Source organism: Pipistrellus hanaki (assembly GCF_964339955.1).
Source record: "Pipistrellus hanaki genome assembly, chromosome: 2".
Taxonomy (NCBI): Eukaryota; Metazoa; Chordata; class Mammalia; order Chiroptera; family Vespertilionidae; genus Pipistrellus; species Pipistrellus hanaki.
The window spans coordinates 43,425,932-43,433,041 of NC_140504.1; the positions used below are offsets into that span (position 1 = coordinate 43,425,932).

Genomic DNA, 7,110 nt, shown 5'->3' on the forward strand with positions numbered 1-7,110 from the left:
CAGTTGGCTATGAACTTGGAATATTACACTGAAATTTTTCCAGAAGGCTATAAGTCTTCGGAAGATATGAGCTTGTTGACAAAAGGAGGATTTTTCTTTTCTGAATGGGCTGAGGACAAGGTACACAAGAATGGATGTCCTCAGTTTAATTTGCTCAGTACACATGGAATAGCCTCATTCTCCAGATTAAAACCCTTTGATGACTTCCTCCTGCCCCCAGGCATCTGTGGCATTAAAGGCTTCTGCTTTGTTTTCTGTCTGCCACTGCAGCCTGACCTTCTGGCACATTCCTTTCCCTCTGAAATTCCATTCCACTTACTGGAATTAGAAGTCTGTACATCACCTAGTCTTCATGTAAAATTCTATGCCTTTTGCCTAAATGATTTTCACCCACACATATGCCTGATTAACTGCTTTTTTTCCTGTAAAATCCAATTCCATCACTACCACTCCCTGAAAATATTCTCTGCCATTCCTAATTCTCTTTGAATTCTTATCTCATCCTTGACCACAAAAACAAACAAACAAACAAATAAATAAAACTTCTATTTGATGTAGGAGCCTCTTCATGCTTTCATAACTACACTGCTATATTATTAACACACTGTGAGAGATGGTATCTTCTGTGTCTAACATTTCCATCCTATAGCAACTTGTCGGACACCAAACAGAATCTCTAGACTTACAGAGATTAATGCTGCAGAGACATAAAGCACAAATTCCCGAAGTGTGCCACTGACAGTGATGCTGAATGCGATCACTCTATTTCCATTCCTTGGTTCCTATACTGTGTATTCTACCTACTGGAGGCAGTACCATGTAATGATAACTTATTTAGGTGTACTACTTCCTGAAGGATTCCATCCCAACTTTAAACATACCATCTCTAAGTTGATCTATCAGCCATGTCTTCAAAACACTGTTTCATTATTCCATCATGCCATCAGTGTTTTGGTCATGCAGTATGTCATAGGAGCATTGACCATGTGCTCATTGCTGCATTCTATTTGCTACAAATATATATCCTTGGGTCCTTAATAATTTGATGCTATGATGTATTGGATGTATTGGATGTATTGGATGCTTTGTAAGCCCTTAGTTAGTGATGCTGGTTAAAAAAAAAAAAAGCAAACAACATATCCTTGTACATATGTCCATTTCAACCAATATGAAATTGACTTTTCCAAATGAATCACCACTAAGTGATGACTTGGCCTCCTGAAGGGATGCAGTTATATTCAGAGTTCAGCTTTAATTGGCCGTGGTGCAGAAGAGACCATACTAGTGGAAGTCTATCTATTGGTTTCAAGACTATTTCCATTTTTGTTTTTGTTTTATTGTTTTCTAAGAACCCATTGTGCAGCTGGGCAGGGTCAGGAAGGGTCAATGAATGACCCTGACTGATATCAACTGGCCAGATGATTTTTATCTACCATATTTTTTTCATGTATAAGGCACTATTTTTTTCTAAAATTATTAGACTGAAAATCCAGGGTTATCTTATACATGGAAATCAATCGAGGAGGGAGCCAAATGGGTGCCCATACCTTGTCAAATAGGCTTCCTCCAATCACAAGCCTTATTGATACTGATCTCAGATGATGCTGTAATTGGAGTTGGAGGTGGAGATTGCACAGATGCAACAGGGACCAGAGCATTCTGAGCCCATGAATATGTCAAAAAATAAAAAGATAAATACCAGTAAGTGATAGTCTTACTCTGCAAAATTCAAACTGAATGTAATCAGCTATGCAAAAGAGCATAGACATAGAGCTGCAGAGAAACAATTTGGACCTCCTTCCACTGAGTAGATGATCAAACAGTGGAGAAAATAGGAAAAACAACTCCTTAAGATAAAAAAAAAAAAAAAAAAAAAAAAAAAAAAAAAAAAGACCTAAAAGGAAAATCAGATAAATATTTAAAATATTGATTTCTTAATTTTGGGTTGGAAAAATAGGGGACATCTTATACATGGGGGCATCTTATATAAGGAAAAATGCAGTACTTGGTTGTTACTGACTGTTCTATAATAGGTGCTCTCTAGTGGGTATTAATATGCAATGTAAAGTTTTTTCCCATAGGTCCAGCCACAGCTTCTTCCTCAGTTACGCCTTTTATCTTCAACTAGAGGCTGGTGCGCAGATTTGTGCATTGGTGGGGGATGTGGCCTGAGGGGATAATCCAACTGTGGGTCTGCTCATCCCAATCAACTGAGTTGTGAGACAACTGATCAATGTTCCTCTCTCATATAGATGTTTCTCTTTCTCTCTCTCTCCCCCTTCATTCTCTAGAGAATACTCATGCTTGAAGAGAAAAAAGACATAGATATTTCAAAAATTAAAGAAGAAATTTAATGGAAAATACAAAATATTTTTACCTAAGCACATAAAATAACATAACGAAGCAAAACTTGTGGGATGCAGCTAAAGCAGTATTTATAAGGAAAATTTTATCCTTAAAATGTTTATATTAAAGAGGGAGAAAGACTGAAAGTAATGAAGTAAATGGATGCTTTCCAGTTGATGTACCAGATAAATCCAAATGATAAGTAAGTTAATAAAATTCAATCCTCACTTAAGTGACAGTGCAGCGTGATTAGTTCTTATGTGGTGGAAAACAATGTGGCATTTAGCTAGCTAGGCTTTTCTCATCTTGTAGTTTGCTTTCCTGTAGGTTCTCAGAGTCTTCTCCATTTAGTAAATAGTATAGGGGCAGAAGGAAATGAAGGATAACGTGTAATTATTTGATAGATAAGTACTAGAAGTATTATGCATCTCTCCCAAATTCCATTGATAAGGATTTAGTTATATATATCCACCTGCAATTTCAAAAAGAAGCTTGAAAATGTCTAAAATGTGGCCAGAGGAATTCTAGATATCAAAATTTCTATTCAATATTTTACAAGAAGTGTAATTAGTAAAGTAAGCAGCAACAAGGGATAGAAATAAAAGGTAAAAGAATAGGAAAGAAACAAAAGAGATTGCATTATTGTGTACATTTCAAATTAAAAAATATTATATTGATAAGTGAGAAAAATAAGTAAGAAAATTTAATAATGATACAAACTAAATATACAGAAATATATTAAACACTATCTACCAGAAATAAGTAGTTAGGAATTAAATATGCCATTCATGATACTATAAAATAATATGATGTACCTAGAAATAAAGCTAGCAAAATATGTACAAGATATAGAAAATGCTAAAATGTTTTGAGTGACATGAAAAAAAAAAAAAAACATGAAGAAGTGAAAAGAGTGCTTTATATTCTTAGCTTAGAAGATTCAATATTATAGAGACATAAATTCTCTAAAATCGATCTGATGTTTCAATGAAATACAAACAAAATCATAAGTTTGTGTTTATAATTTAAAAATCAGCTTCTAGCCCCTTCTCCCCGGCGGTTAGTGCTGAGAGTGCGGAGTGTGTGCTCCGGGCTCGGAACACACATTTATTATTAAAAACAAAACAAAAACAAAACAAAAAACAGAAACAAAAAATCTAAAAAAAACCTTTTAAAAAACACACAAAAAAGAAATTTTACAGAAAAGTCCGCGTCTCCCTCCCCCCCACCGGAGACTTATTATTTTTTTTTTCTTTCTTTTTTATAAAAATAGCCCGGTGAAGCAGCCGAGACCGACCCACCGGTGGCCCCGCAAGCAGTAGCAGCAGCAGCAGCAGCTCCAAGAAGGAACCCAGAGACCAAGGCCTTCTTCGCTGTCGGCGGCTGTTGAGTAGTTTTCTCGATTCCGCTTGATTTTTGTCCCTCCGTGCTCGCCCCCGCTCCTCCTCCCCTGGCCCCGCACTCGCTCCCCTTCTTCCTCTCAACAGGAAAAAGGTCGCGGCCCATGGCCCCGAGGGCAGCCTTACGGAGATGAACCCCAGCGCCCCCAGCTACTCAATGGCCTCGCTCTACATGGGGGACCTGCACCCCGACGTGACCGAGGCGATGCTCTACAAGAAGTTCAGCCCGGCCTGGCCCATCCTCTCCATCCGGTCTGCAGGGACATGATCACCCGCCGGTCCCAAGGCTATGCGTATGTGAACTTCCAGCAGCCGGCGGACCGGAGCATACTTGGACACCATGAATTTTGATGTTATAAAGGGCAAGCCAGTTCGCATCATGTGGTCTCAGCGTGATCCATCACTTCCAAAAGTGGAGTCAGCAACTTATTCATTAAAAATTTGGACAAATCTATCTTTTGGTTCTTCAGTTTATAATGTTCTTTATCATCCATAAATAAGTGAGGTCATGTGGTGTCTCTCTTTCATTGACTGGCTTGTTTCACTCAGCATGATGTTCTCCAATTCCATCCAGGTTGCTGCAAACGATAAGAATTTTTTTCTTTTTTATGGCTGCGTAATATTCCATTGTGTAAATATACCATAGTTTTTGGATCCAATCATCTGCTGATGGGCACCTAGGCTGTTTCCAAATCCTAGCTATTGTAAGTTGTGCTGCTATGAACATAGGGGTGTATATATTCTTTCTGATTGATGTTTCTAGCTTCTTGGGATATATTCCTAGGAGTGGGATTACTGGGACAGTAAAGCAACAAGCAGACTGTCAAATTACAGCGGGGAGGTTGGGGAGATCTGGGGGAGATAAGCGATCAACCAAAGGACTTGTATACATGTATATAAGTACAACCAATGGACGCAAAACTCTGGGGAGGGAGGGTATGTACGAGAGGGTGGGGGGCATTGGTATATGTACAAAAATAATAATTTAATAAAAAATATATTATAAAAAAAATTTGGACAAATCCATTGATAATAAAGCACTGCATGATACATTTTCTGCTTTTGGTAACATCCTTTCATGTAAGGTGGTTTGTGATGAAAATGGTTCCAAGGGTTATGAGTTTGTACATTTTGAGACACAGTGTGGGAACCCTTAACACGACCCGCGTGATTAGGGCCCACTCAGGGTCCGGTTTCTGGAGGAGGCCACACACTAAAATGAAGAAAGAGACTAGAAAAGAGTTAATTTGGGACAAATGGGGGGCCAGGCGGGAGTGAACCTCTAGTGGGAAAACTCTCTAGTCTCTGGCCTTGCCATCCCTTTTATTGAGGCTGCTATGGGATACACCCATTACCCTTAAGCAGCTTTGGGAAACACCCAGTACCCTTAAGCAGCTTTGGGAAACACCCATAGCCCTTAGGCAGGTAATAAGGGGATTATCATATCAGAAAGGATTTACATGATTACAAGATGGGAAAGTTGCCTCAGTTACTATTGTCACAATTAGATAGGGTGTGGTTGGCTCTGACCTTTCAGAGCTTCAAGGTTGACCAGCCTCTTTCTATTAGTGAGACAATGATTGGTTTCCAGCAACACAGGAAGCAGCTGAAAGAGCTGTTAAAAAAAGTTAACGGGATGCTTCTAAATGATCGTAAAGTATTTGTTGGGCGATTTAAGTCTCATAAAGAACAAGAAGCAGAACTTGGAGCTAGGGCAAAAGAGTTCACCAATGTTTACATCAAGAATTTTGGAGAAGACATGGATGATGAGTGCCTTAAGGATCTCTTTGGCAAGTTTGGACCTGCTTTAAGTGTGAAAGTAATGACAGATGAAAGTGGAAAATCCAAAGGTTTTGGATTTGTAAGCTTTGAAAGGCATGAAGATGCACAGAAAGCTGTGGATGAGATGAATGGAAAGGAGCTCAATGGAAAACAAATTTACGTTGGCCGAACTCAGAAAAAACTGGAACGGCAGACGGAACTTAAGCATAAATTTGAACAGGTGAAGCAAGATAAGATCACCAGATACCAGGGTGTTAACCTTTATGTAAAGAATCTTGATGATGGTATTGATGATGAACGTCTCCAGAAAGAGTTCTCTCCATTTGGTACAATCACTAGCGCAAAGGTTATGATGGAAGGTGGTCACAACAAAGGGTTTGGTTTTGTATGTTTCTCCTCCCCAGAAGAAGCCACTAAAGCAGTTACAGAAATGAATGGCAGAATTGTGGCTACCCAACCATTGTATGTGGCTTTAGCTCAGCGCAAAGAAGAGCGCCAGGCTCACCTCACTAACCAGTATATGCAGAGAATGGCAAGTGTGAGAGCTGTGCCCAACCCCGTAATCAGCCCTTACCAACCAGCACCTCCTTCAGGTTACTTCATGGCAGCTATCCCACAGACTCAGAACCGTGCTGCATACTATCCTCCTAGCCAAATTGCTCAACTAAGACCAAGTCCTCACTGGACTGCTCAGGGTGCCAGACCTCAACCATTCCAAAATACGCCCGGTGCTATCCGCCCAGCCGCTCCTAGACCACCATTTAGTACTATGAGACCAGCTTCTTCACAGGTTCCACAAGTCATGTCCACACAGCATGTTGCTAACACGTCAACACAGACAATGGGTCCTCGTCCTGCAGCAGCTACTGCTGCAGCTACTCCTGCTGTCCGCACCGTTCCACAGTATAAATGCCCTGCAGGAGTTCACAATCCTTAACATCTTAATGCACAGCCAAAAGTCACCATGCAGCAGCCTGCTATTCATGTACAAGGTCAGGAGCCTTTGACTGCTTCAAGTTGGCATCTGCCCCTCCTCAAGAGCAAAAGCAAATGTTGGGTGAAAGGCTGTTTCCTCTCATTCAAGCCATGCATCCTACTCTTGCTGGTAAAATCACTGGCATGCTGTTGGAGATCGATAATTCAGAACTTCTTCATATGCTTTAGTCTCCGGAATCTCTTCGTTCTAAAGTTGATGAAGCTGTAGCCGTACTGCAAGCCCACCAAGCTAAAGAGGCTGCCCAGAAAGCAGTTAACAGTGCCACCGGTGTTCCAACTGTTTAAAATTGATCAGGGACCACGAAAAGAAACTCGTGCTTCACCAAAGAAAAATATCTAAACATCGAAAAACAATATTATGGAAAAAAACAAAACAAAAACATTGCAAAATATAAAATAAATTAAAAAAGGAAAGGAAACTTTGGACCTTGTGTACCGAGCAAATGCCAGGTTTAGCAAACATAATGCTAGTCCTAGATTACTTATTGATTTAAAAACAAAAACAAAAAAAACTACAAAAAAATCATAAAATATAAAAACAAATTAATGTTTTATAGACCCTGGGAAAAAGAATTTTTAACAAAGT

At 39.6% G+C, this 7,110-nt stretch overlaps 1 pseudogene across 1 annotated transcript; it reads left to right on the forward strand.

The window, feature by feature from the left end:
* Window positions 1-3,861: 3,861 nt before the first annotated feature.
* On the forward strand, window positions 3,862-6,904 carry LOC311616484 (polyadenylate-binding protein 1-like; annotated as a pseudogene). Its single transcript has 3 exons — window positions 3,862-4,158; window positions 4,696-4,887; window positions 5,346-6,904. The product of its transcript is annotated as a polyadenylate-binding protein 1-like (transcript).
* Window positions 6,905-7,110: the final 206 nt, after the last annotated feature.